Below are 12,891 nucleotides of genomic sequence, written 5' to 3'. Positions count from 1 at the left end.
CCAGAGCCTTTCTCCAGCTAAATCTGAAATGACTGCCCGGAGTGCTCCAGTCAGGTTCAATAAAAATACCTGCACGTCCTCTGCAGTTGCCTCTGCCAGACTGCCCAGTCAGAGGGAAATTTCTGCTTCCAGACAACACGCACAGAGCTTTGATCTTCTCACACTTTAAGGTTGTTCACAAAATTCACTTGTTTTCCTCCCTGTGTCGTAAAGCCAGAGTTCCCAACCTTCCCTCCCACCCCATTCAAGCAAGCCAACTACACAGCAAACATGGCCCTTCATTCCAGAAGGTTGGAAAGTTATTAATAATTTTTCTGGAAGAAAAAAAAAAGCTTTTCCTCGGAAAGCATCGTGCGCCACGTGATCTCTGTATTTACGTGAGTTGCTGAATTCGGGAGCATCCTTTCAAGATGTGGCACATTTATTTTCTTATTTTCCTGGAAGACATTCCCCCAGAAGTTAGCCAGCCCAGACAAAACTACGGGATGGAGTCTAAGAACCCGGGGCAGAGAAAATACTCCAGAGTCTTAAACCAGAAGAGAATATGCACTCTCAATGGAACGATTCCTTTGCTTCGCGTTTGCTTGAGCTGCACAGTTAGGACCCGGGTCTGACATTTCCCAGCATTAGTGGGCGTGTGGACGTAGGATTTTGATTCAGGCTTGGCACTAGTTAGCTCAGGGTGCATATGGTGCTACACGCTAGGAACGTCTCCCTGATTCGATGATGAAGGGAATGGTGATCAGTCAGCAGGGTGAGGTGCACTGCTCTCCCTGAAGCACTGTGCACTGGACATTTGGAGCCAGACAGTCCAAGATTAGGTGCATGTCAGGGGATCATCTCTTCAAAAAATGTAGGTGGATAACTAGGTATCAGTGCCTCAGCACTTCCAGTATTCTCTAGGTATTCTTTATATTTAGTATCTAGGTAAATGAGGCAGGCGTTAGCCCTGTTTACATGCTACTGTCATTTAAAGCAAATGAAAAGCTCTGGAGAACCACCATACAATGGGATTCTACATTTGCTACTGTGAAGGGATCACAGTACTGGGACTCAGATTTCGGGTTCTGGTCTATGCCCAAGACAGGAAGAGACCTGGGGTTGAGATTTCAGCAGCACCCACCCATGGCAGGTGTCAGGCAGAGGGGGCTTTTACTAAACTTCCTTCCAATCACCTGTGAAATTCCTTCAGGCTTCCAAAGGTTTGGCCTTTTCCAGCTCTTTCCAGCCCTGCATTTGAAAGCCCTTTTCCTATCGCTTAACCAATCTTCCCTAAACCCAGGGTTGGGAGTTCAATCCTTGAGGGGGCCACTTAGGGATCTAGGGCAAAAAATTGGTCCTGCTAGTGAAGGCAGGGGGCTGGACTCGATGACCTTCAAGGTCCCTTCCAGTTCTAGGAGATAGGATATCTCCCAGCACCCTTAGGCCAAAGAAGCCTGAGTCAGACAGAGGTTAAGCAACTTGCCCAGGACCATGGAGTGCAGCTGTGGCAGGGATTGAACCCAGGAGTCCTGGATCCCAGTCCCCAGCTCTGACTGCTGCACCCTAATTTGGGTGTCCTAACACGAAGCCACATCCAGGGAAATTAGGAAGCACTGTTTCAGAAAGTTGTGTTATTAAAAGGCTTTTTTTCAGACTTTTCCTTCCCCCTGCGCATGATCAGAGACTCATGGGGCACAGAACATCCTGGCACACTGCTAGCTTGCAAGGGATCTTGGTAAGGAGCAGAGACTGGCCTCTTTCTTTCCTGTTTACATTGGCGCCGCGTGGTGTTTGCCCATTGCCAGTGAGGTGAGACGGCTGACGTTTGTCGGGAGCTGTTATTCCCACAGCTGCATCTTTGCTGCGGGCAAAGCATGTTCTAAAGTACTCCAGCAAGATCGTGTTGGGTTCTTGGGGGGACACGGTTCTTACCGAGATCCTGGTTCCCAGGTGCCGCGTCTCCCGCTTTCTTTGGCTACACCTTCCCTCCCGGAGTAGGAAGCGATGCCGCAACCCATTGAGTGTGAAGTGGCACCACTGGACCTGGACAAGAAGCCCTATAGATGCCCCAGCATATTCCAGGCCGTGGCTTGTCTCTGAATTTCCGGCCTTGCCTGAAAGTTTCCCGTTGATCAGAGGCAGAGGGGCCCTTAGCATGTGGGTAGCTCCGATCAAGCTGACCCTTTAGCACAGCTGCGGCACTGAGGATGCTGACATGACCTGGGATAGGTTATCACGCTGCTTCGATACTCAGGACACAGCTGCTTTGTGAGCATGGCCCAGCTTCTGTGCCGTCACGTGGTTCTTCTGTCATCACAAGCCAAGTGTCGCCTCTGACCCCTGGCTCTAGGCTTGGCCAAACCAAACTCCCGGACTTGGAGGCATCCCAGAGGTTTGGATGTGGGTCCCCCAGCTGTAGTTCAAACCTGAGCTATTCTGAACTGAAGGGGGTCTGGGAACCAATTCTCCCCCGCCCCACACTCCCCACAACTCCATCCTGCTGCAAACCTGTTCAGAGCCATCCTTGGAAGGGTACCCACCGTCCTAGCTGGGAACTGAAATCCCCTCTTCCTCTGGAGACATACAGGCACACCTCTCTCCCCTTGTTTCTAGCCCGGCTCTTCATATATCCACACAGCAGCAGCTGGCATGGCCACATGGAAAGCCTTGCGGACACATACCGGTACAATGGATACATACCATTGTCCAATTATCCTTTAGAACTCATGTCACTGGATGCTGCCCCAGCCACTCCCCTCCACCTCCCGGGGGTGTCTGCACGCTGGCCTGTGTGACACGCCCTGCAACGCCCTGTCCTCCGGTTGGAGTCACATCTCCGTGCCCGGCCCTGGATTGCTGCCTGCACTGCTCATGTGCCTGACCACGTGTGAATGGATCAGTCAGGGCTCCTCCCAGCAGAGCTAAAACTAAAGCGCTAGAGCCGAGGCGAGCTCAGGGCAGCCGGAGCTCGGGGGCAGGCGGGGCAGTGCAGCTGGAATCTGGCCCACGAGCAGGGCCAAAATATTAGCCTTGGTGAAGATTCCCGGGGGGGACGGTGCAGCTGCACATCTGGGCAGCTGTTGGGCAGCGGAGAAGCACCCCATCTGGGAACCCGGATGCAATCGGTGGTGGGGGGCACCAACCCAACAGGATAAAGGGAAAGACCCTCCCCCCTTCCTTGAGACCTTAGCCGCTGGATCAGAGGCTGCCCAGCCCCGTGCGAGGAGAGAGCTGAGCTTGCGGTGAATGCGCGCTGTGCCTCAGTATCCCCTGGGCAGATAATACGACAGTCTTTGAGAGGCTTTGGGGGCAGGGGATTCTCTCCCATTCCACGGCTGCGTGGTGTCTAGCACAGCGAGCCTCGATCTTAGCCGGGGTCTCTGGCTCTCGTGTAATGCTAAGAACTGCTAATAGCAGCGGGGGACAGAGGGGAGGGGCCTGCAGATCTCCGTGACCTCCCAGGTCGCTTTGCAGAAACGACCCAGCCACGGAGGGGAGGATGGCAGGGCCTGAGCGAGGAACTGCAAAGGCCGGTGCCCGTATAACCTCGTCCCAGCACAGCAATTCCCGGAAAGGCTCTGGGTTTTGGGGTTGTTTTTTTCCTCTCTAATTTAACTGGAACCTGTTTTGATTGGATCCAAGGCCTGAATAAACAAACTGGGGGTAGAAGGCGGCACTGGGTTTTGAAAACAAAACACACACTGCGTCTGCCAGTTACCCAGAAAGTTCAAGGCGTGCTTTGGCTCGTAGGTCCCTTCAGCTGCTGTCATGAGGGCTCAGTTCGCAGGAGGGGGGATCTGGCGCTCTGCGCCTGCAACTGTGTGCAAAGGCACTAGTGACGGATACCCTTAGTGTGGATGAGGGGGTGCCCAAACCACGAGATTCAAGGCACACTCAACGGTGCACGGCATGGGAAGAAGGATCACTTTATTTATTGTTTGTTATTTACAGTGTGTAGGAATAGAGTTGTGTTCTTTTAACTAGTGTGTGACCCCTCTGGTGGCGCTCACTGTGTTCTGCAGGCCAAAGACCAGCTAGAGCAGCAGTTGTGTGTTGTGTGTATTTAGTAAACACAGTTATTGGGACCCCTTGCGGTACCTCGGTGGTGGTGTGTAAAAAGCAAAAGACACAACATTTTCTAAAGGCAAAATGAGATTTCAGAGCTCTTTGTATTTTAAGTGCAGATTCTCAAAAACGTTCGGCAGGCAGGTGCAGAATGCATGCACGTGACCTAATCTGCACATACACAGTTACTGTGACTGTATGCACCAACTGGGGAATTGCACACGAAAAGACGCCTAACTAAACATGCGTGTGCAACTTCCTGACTGCGTGTACACGTACAACACTTGCACGTAGCGGGACCAAGGGTGAGATTTTCAAAACTAAGAGTTTCAGCCATACAGCTCCCATGGACATTAATGGATTTTGTGGGACTCTGGTCAGCCTTGCAGATCTCAGCCTAGGCACGTAAGTGTGTGCCTCACATTTTGAGCAGGATTTTCAAAAATCAATGTCTAACGTTAGACTCCTCCGTCCATACTGAGGCGTAATTTTCCTAAGTGCTGAGTCCTGCGGTGCTACTGGGTGCACTCAGCACGCTTCAAATCAGGGCACCTACTTAGATGCCTAAACAAGGACCCAGCAGCCTAACGTTTTTGATAATCTTTCTTGGCCTTTTTACGTAGATGCTTAAGTGCCATGCGACCACCTCTGGGGTGGAGATTGCCAGCCAGCACACAGCACCACAGCACAGAAAGAGGCCATTTTGGCAAAGGACACTGGGGCAAACCTCAGCTCTTGCCACGTCTGAAAGTTGTCCGGTCCCACGGCTGCTACTAATGGAGGGAGAAAGGGATGGTGCAGGCGCCCACGATAAGGGGAAATAGGAAGAGACAAGAACAGGTGAGAGGAGGAGGTCCTGGGAATGAATGGATGGCTGAGAGAAAGCCCATCCCCCTTCCTCTCTTCCACTGCTGGATTTACCTTCTCCCTTGTTCTCTCTTTTGAATCAAACCCCAGATCCCTATAGTGTCCATAGAGGCAGACACTGTCTCCTCATTAGAGCCTCTGCATCCTTCTTCGTGGGCATTTAGCTATAGCATCTCCTTTAAACAACCGTACCTTCTCCTGCAAGGTTAACTTCACCGGGTCCCGGCCCAGCTCTGAGATCCCCAGGAATGCTGGATATCACCAGGAATAACACACCACTGCTCTCTCAACGGTGCTGGATGTGCTGGGTTTGTTATTCTTGCTTTATCTGCCGTCGGAGCAGCTGGGCCCTCCTTCCCATCTGGCTATTTTCAGTGCGGGAGAAATTAATTTTAGTTCAAACAAAAACATGTAGTGGAGCCTGTGAGTGGAACGAGTGGGGGGATTGGGGCTAGGACGGGGCGTGCTCGCCAACAGGAGGCTGAGTGATTAATGGCTACTGGGGCACCGCAGAATCATAGAATCTCAGGGTTGGAAGGGACCTCAGGAGGTCATCTAGTCCCACCCCCTGCTCAAAGCAGGACCAATTCCCAGAGACAGGGAGAAAAGCCTGCTGCTTGCCCAGCTTGGGTGCATGCGGTTCCTGCACAGCATCCATCAGCCAGAGTGGGTAGGAGAGGAGCAGGAAGGGGACTCGGCCAGAATGAGCTTCTCTGGTGCATAACTAGCTTTCGTGGGAGAGGGCTGGGCTCCAGGGCCAGCAGCAGTGTTGGGGTTACTAGGCCTGCCTGAGCCAAAGTTCTTCCATGTTTAAACTCTAATCGACCTCAAAAGCCAAGGACAGGAATTGGAATGGGTAAACAGCCAGTTAGCAATTACGACCTTGCTCATACCAGGTACCAAACGATAATGATGAAGTTTGCATGTTTCTAACTGGGGAAGGGGTAATAAACTAAGGGTAAACAGAACCAAATAACTGTTTAGAGGAGTGTTACTAACAAGCTAGATTTATAGCCCTAGAATGATTTAATTGCTTAAATGTATAAACATGCCTTCGGTAAAGAGGGATGGGGAAGTAAAGGGAGAGATAGAGGGGTGGGTGGTAGAGAGGGGGGGCTTAGTTGTAAAATGTATAAAGAAGAGAGAAACTGTTTTTGCTGGTGTGCTTGATTTGAGACTTGCCTGTCTCCTTGCATCACTTTGAGATCTCAAATAAACTTTGATTGTTTCTCCACCCCGGTATGTTTATTGACACGAAGCACACCGGGCAACGAACCCCACTGTAGCTGTCCCCTGGCCTCTGTGCCGGCAACAGCCGGGTGCTCAGAGCAGGCCTCTCAGCTGCTAGGCCTGGAGCGTGACACTGAACCGAGGCCCAAAGCGACTCAGAAGCAAAGCTCCCAGCCCAGAGCCATGTCCTGGCTGTTGGGTGTCCCCTACTGGCCAGTGGAGGGCTGTCTCATCCCCTCAGCACAACCCCGTGAGTGATGGCCAGAGGCACAGGGCTGCTTCCCGGCCACCGCGGAGCTGGCTAGGCCTGGAGGAGCAGCACTGGGCCTGGCGCAGTGGGAGCCACACTTTGCTTGTCTTCTCATTTCCTCCCCTTCTGGGAACAGCACGTGGGAGCCGCTCCCATCCTGGTCACCACCTGCTGTGTCTCTCAGTTGGTGGCCAGACACTGGAGCAGATGTAACCGATTAGCTCACTCAGCGGCTGGACTTGTGTGAGTGTGCTGGGTCATACCACGGTGGGGATTCGAACTGGGAGCCTTGCAGCCTGGGGGCTAAAGCCTGGCCTGGTGCCCGGAGCGGGCAGGAGCTCCCAGGCACACTGGGCGGAAGAAGCAGCAGAACATTTCCAGGTGCTGGGCCCAGGCACATCTGGTGTCTTTACAGAAGGGACTTGGCACCAGGCTCGATTTCCAGCTGCTTCTTAGAGGACCGAGAGAAACAGCCACCGTGTAAAGGCAATTTAAGGGAAAGAAAGACAGAAATTCCTACAGCGAGGCCTTGCCCTGCCCTGCGGGACACACACTGATGGACCTATGGAGCTTTTTGCCCTCTATGCACCGCTCCGGCTCAGCCCTGCCAGGGGTATTGAATGAGCCCCTCTGCCTCATCCATTTCTCTGCTAGAAACAGGATCAGTGTAGTGCACAAGAAAAGGAAGTGTGTGGGGGTGGGGGTGGGGGTTGGGGGGGAGACAGTCTAGTTTAATCATCAAGAAGCCAGGGATTCCCAGCACCTCCTTCCCTCTTCTTACCCCAGCTCTGTTCATCAGTGCAGAAGAGTCGCTTCTCCCCCGCCCCGCCCCGCCCCACACTTGTACTGTGGACAGTCCCGGGTTCAGACTCAGGGTCCAGGCTACAGCATGGATGCTCTTCCCTGCACCCCCTGCCCCCGCTAGCTCACGGTTAGGCCTTGAGTCCTGGGCTCCTTAGTGCCAATACAGCCCGAATATCATTTCACCCTGGCAGAGGGGAACCATCCTGCTCCTCTGGGCTCCAGTCACTTGCTGTACACAATGGCCAAGTACATTTCAGCAAAGGACATGGGAGCATTTGCAGAGGCACCAGCCACGACATCTCAGCCTCGTTTGCTGCTTCAAGGCAAGTGAAAAACAAACCGTGCCTGGTTCTCCACTCAGGCAACAGGCTGGAAAATGGGGCCCGAGAGCAGCCAAGCCAGGGAACTCACTCAGCGCCATCCTGTCCCATCTTTGCAGCTTTGGGGCATTTCCAGTTCAGCTGTGCCCCGTCTCTGACCCCACAGCTGCCTCAGCCCTTTCAGCTCCGCTGAATCCTGGTGGAGAACGTCATTGTCCCACATTCCCGCTTGACCTTCCCTGCTTATTGTCTGGTTTCTTGGCTGGCCAGCAGCAATTCTCTCTGAGGTTCTGAATCTTGGCAGAGCGTGTGCTTGGACTCCAAAGTCTGCCTTGTCTGCAGCCCAACCCTCAAGCCTAAGGGCAGATTCTGGTGTCCTGTGCGCCCATGGACGTTGGGAGGAGTTACTCCTGATTTACACAAGAAGGGCTAGTGGAACCAGTAGCTCGGGTTCCGCAACCATGGCGCCAACCCGAGCTCTAAAAAGAGTAAACAACAACTTCTAGGTCCTGTCCCCAGTGCACACGCAGCAACCTGCCAGCATGCAACTAACTCTGAGTCACACTTTCTCGTGGTGGGGATTGTTTTGTTCAGTTACATGAACCCAGCTCCTGTAACTCTTTGGGTGCCACAGGCACAACTTCTGAAGTATCCATCTAAGTTGCAATCTGGAAAATTAAGCACCAAGCACATTCACAAGAACATAAAACATAAGAGCAGCCACACTGGGGCAGACCAATTGTCCACCTAGCCCAATAGACCAGTGCCAAATGCTTCGAAGGGAATGAACAGACCAGGAGAATCTAAAAGTGATCTATCCCCTGTTGTCTAGTCGCAGCTTCTGGCATTTGGAGATTTAGGGAGACCCAGAGCGTAGGGTTCATCCCTGACCATCTTGGCTAATAGCTATTGATGGACCTACCCTCCATGAACCTAACTCATAGCATTGATAAGTAATAATCGTGGTTATCAAAAGCCAGTTTTCTCTAACTTCCCCTTCCACTCCCCACCTGCCAAGCACCCATCTTCGTTCCCCTTCCACTCCCCACCTGCAAGACCACTTCCTCTGTGAAGCCTTCCTGGGCTGGGTGGCCCCCCACCCCCACCCCCGTGTTGTTTGGCTTGCACCATAAACCCTGCAGTTATCGTAATGCTCAGACCTGCCTTCTGATGGTCTTCGCAGTTTGGGCTCCATCCTTTGGCTTTTCTAATTCATTGTGATCAGTGTGTTTCATTGTTATATCATGGCAGTTCCGTGCTGATGTTTACCCTGGGTTGGGGAAAAACAGCCTGGATCTGGGCCCTTTGGATCATTCCCTTTGCCCACCACACTTGGTCTTGTATCCGAGGCAGCTACGCCATTACGGTTGTCTGGGACGCTACTTCCCTTTCTAATCTAGACCATTTGCTGCACACGTTGTTTCCTTCCGCCCTGGTCAGTTCCCTTACACCGTTTGCTCTACTCTTTCACCGGGAGTGATAGTGATGTTCCAGAATTGGCTTCAGATCCTACATTCATAACCCTTGGCTTGTGACATCAAAATTATTCCGACCATAACCAGCTGTGATGACCTCACTTGGGACGGATCAATAGGAGATGACCTAAGACATAAAGATCCTGCTGTCATGCACATGAGACTCTTGGATTCATTCACTATTTTCCCTTTTTCTTCTCTGCTCCTTTCTCCATCACTGCTGGGCCCTTGGTCACTAAGCTTGCCTCTGACCCTTCTCACATGCAGAGGGAAAGCAGTTTGACATGCCAACACATGATCCGTTTGTGGAGTGTTACGGGAAGGAAGGGAGCCCTTCGCAGGAAAAGGGAATTTTCTATGAAAGATTCTCTTACAGGGAATCTATGGAAAGTGAAGGAAATATTCCCTCTGCGCCAGGAACCATGCCACATGGAGCACTGGGGACAGCAGAGCTGCCATTACTCACATCAGAGAAGCTTGCTGAAAATAGACAGAAGCTTCGCCATACGAGACTTCTCTGCACTCTTCAGCTGGTGCCCACCCACCTCAGCCAGCTGTGATTGGCAACGACACTGCGCGTTAGCTCACCGCAGCCTAAACGAAGTCAGGCTGGAGCAAGAGAGGAGAAGAGAAGAGAAGAGAAGAGAAGAGAAGAGAAGAGAAGAGAAGAGAAGAGAAGAGAAGAGAAGAGAAGAGAAGAGAAGAGAAGAGAAGAGAAGGCTCTGATGCAATCAGAAGGTTAGACTACATGACTAGATGACCCTCATGTAGTAGAACTCAAACTCCATTGGCTTGTTTGGGGGCAGGGGGGTTCAGATAGGCGTTCCCGGTTGGTGGGATTTATGCACACAGGCTAAGTCCAACCATTTGGACAGAGGTGCATTATAATCTGCTCTTGCAATGTGATTGTTCCACTAGCAGTAAGGAGCTTAGAGACCACAGATTGCTTCTTATCCTAGAGTGGAAAGTGATAGAAAGGTAGGCAGCCAGTCATGGACAATACACACACACACATCGTCTGGCCTCTTCCAAGACCAGCAGAACTGGTACAATACCATCTATAGGTCAGATCTAGCTCCTCTTACACTGAATTGCATCTTACCCCACAAGTAATTCCTTTGAAATGAATTCCTGGGCCACTGCCTTGCTTCTTAAGCAGTCACACAGTTGACAGGCAGCATTACGGGAAGGGGTTCGTGTCTCTCCTACTTATCAAAGAGTATTTTGGTGAGAATTTCTTGCTGCCCAGCTCAGCACAAACAGTGCCTGACTTCCAGGCAAAGCACAGTAGATCTTTTTGGCTCGGGTGGACAGAGCCTCCAGGGAGGTTCTGATAACGCACTCCTACGCTTTTGCACTCTCCCTGGCTTCTCTCCAGCCAGCTGTAAATCAGTGAGAGGGTCTGAAAGTCTGATGCAGCTGAGCCTCTCCCGCTCCGGTGGCTTGGGAAGTGCTTGGCAGCGCTCAAGGGCAGCCGCTCCGTCTCTCTCAGGAAGGAATTACACTGCCCAGGTGAGGCACACCCACTTTTGAGGAGTCCATTCGGTACAACCTCTAGTGTCCAACAGTTTTCCTCCCTCCCCGGCCCACTGGATCCTGCTGTATTTTATTCTATTGGTATAACATTTCTGCTTCCAAGAGAGACTGCTTTACAAAAACCACAAGAGTGTTTGGTTGCTGTGGGAACCCCGGTGCGCGCTTTCTTAACACCATCTCCCCGGCAGACCTCAGCCCTGAGCTAAAGGACCCAGCTCCTCCCACTGGGGGAGAGAGGAACTCGGTGTAAAACCCTGAGCTTTGGTGCATGGGCCCGCCAGCATGCCCCAGCTACTTTCAAAGGCAGGGATCTCAGCCTGCGGGGCCAGTCACTCTCCACGCTCAGTTTCTCTACTGTCTTCTCGCCTCTGGCATGTGCACGGAAGAGCCTTTTCATGCATTGCACCATGCAGTTCCTGACTACCCACCCACACCCCTTGCAACAGGCACTCAGCAGCAAAGTGGGGGCAGACAGGAACATGTTGCTTCTGTGGTTTTACTTGAGATTTCTTTGTACGGGAAAAACTGCAGCTAGCCAGATCTGAATGAGACCGAGTCAAGCCTCGTACTGCGTTAGCCAGTTACTGCTACGCTGCCTGCTTAGAGCAAGGGGTCGCTTCCATCCTCTGCCAAAGCATCTGAGCTGGTTCTGCACGTTGGCATTCCTCCCTGGAGTGGTGGCATACACCCATTTCTGGTTCCCCAGCTCCTCCCTGGAGCGAAGCTTCAAACTGGGCCCAGGGTCAGAGTTTACCCCTCTGGGCGGTTGGCTCTTCACTGAGTGGGTGTTCCCCAGACTCCTGAAATAGACACCAGCCAGTACGTGTGCTGCCATCTCCCCCAAAATCGCGCCGGGGCAGACGCCAAGGGTCTCCCGCAACTTCCCACTCTGAAATCGGCCATTGTTTCTGCCCCACTGGCTTTCCCCATGTGGACGTATTGTACTTCAGCTAAGATAGCTGTTTATTCAAAACCCCAAACCAAAAACTCCCTAGCCCTGTGAAGCAACAAGATTAACGATGTGGTTGAAGGGACTCTCTCCAGAAATCATTCAGTTTCATTAAATGTTTTCCAGACATGGCTCTCCGGCTTCTCTTTGCTTCCTGGCTATAGGAAGCTTCTTCCCCCTTAGCACGTATGCAGCCTGGGGACGCCTGTCCAAAAGCAGTGGTCCGAGAGGGCGTCCCAGTGGCCCGAGTTAACATTGCTCTGGGATTTCAATAGCCTTTGCAAAAACAAAACACCCCTTTGCTCGTGTCCCCAGGCTTCCCCGTCCCGGGATTCCAAAGCCCCGTCATGAATATCTGCAGAGGGATATATCAGCTCACAAAGCCAAGAGCTGGAGTGGCTGCCAGCAATATTTCTTCACGTAAAAACAAGTGCAGAGGGCTCAAAACAGAGGAATATTCCCCTCACTGCAGCTGCCCTGTCCTCTCCAGTCCAGCAAGCGCCAGTGTAGCGCCTGTTACCAACTCCTTACCAGTCCCATCTATTCCTTTGGGGTAATCCTTCCCCAGCAGAGCTGAGTTCACTTAGCATCCCTCCCTTTTCCCACTGGGTGGACAGGGCCAGGAGATGGCCGGGTGACTTTGCCCAAGATCACACAATGAGTCAGTGGTATGGACAGGAGGGCTGATTCGGGGGAATAAGACCCCCTCTTCTCCCACCCACCTTTTGGCCATTTCCAGACCTGAACTAGAAACAATCCCGCTCTATTAAAGTTCTGGGATTTCACTCCCGGGTTGCAGCCACGGCTAGAGGCGGAAGTGTTGAAATACTGCGAGGAAGGATACTCTCTCACTGGCGCCGGGCGACTCACCAGGGCCCGTTCTCATGGTCATTCCCAGGCCAGTTTGGAGGACTCAGGAAGTCCAGAGAGTTTATTTGAGCACCTGAACTCCACCTACCATAGGGAGTCTCTCCCTGCAGAGAAAGGACAGATCTCGGTTATGTATTCTTCACCATGTATTCTTCAGCAAGTGTGAGTCTGTATCAGCAAAAACAACGAGGAGTCCTTGGGGCACCTTAGAGACTAACACATTTATTTGGGCATAAGCTTTCGTGGGCTACAGCCCACTTCAACAGCTGCATGCAGTGGAAAATACAGTAGGAAGATAGATATACACAGAGGACATGAAGAAATGGGTGTTGCCATACCAACTCTAACGAGACTAATCAGTTAAGGTGGGCTATTAGCAGCAGCAGAAAAAAAAGATTTGTAGTAGTTGACAAGAAGGTGTGAGTAACAGTAGGGGAAATAGTTTTTACTTTTATTCTTCCTAGCTATCCAGCTGGAAAACTAGTTAACATAGCCTCTGCCTCCCAGAGTCTGCAGGGAGGAGCGGTTCTAAAACCTGGCTCA

General features: G+C 52.0%; 1 protein-coding gene across 1 annotated transcript in view; it reads left to right on the top strand.

Annotated features, from left to right (window-relative positions):
* ANGPT4 (angiopoietin 4) overlaps window positions 1–12,891 on the top strand; it is a 40,222-nt gene that overhangs the window by 6,536 nt on the left and 20,795 nt on the right. The gene's annotated exons all lie outside the window — the stretch shown is intronic.

This window comes from Malaclemys terrapin, chromosome 12 (genome assembly GCF_027887155.1).
Source record: "Malaclemys terrapin pileata isolate rMalTer1 chromosome 12, rMalTer1.hap1, whole genome shotgun sequence".
In the NCBI taxonomy this organism is placed as follows: domain Eukaryota; kingdom Metazoa; phylum Chordata; order Testudines; family Emydidae; genus Malaclemys; species Malaclemys terrapin.
This window is presented reverse-complemented; position numbering and strand designations above follow the sequence as displayed.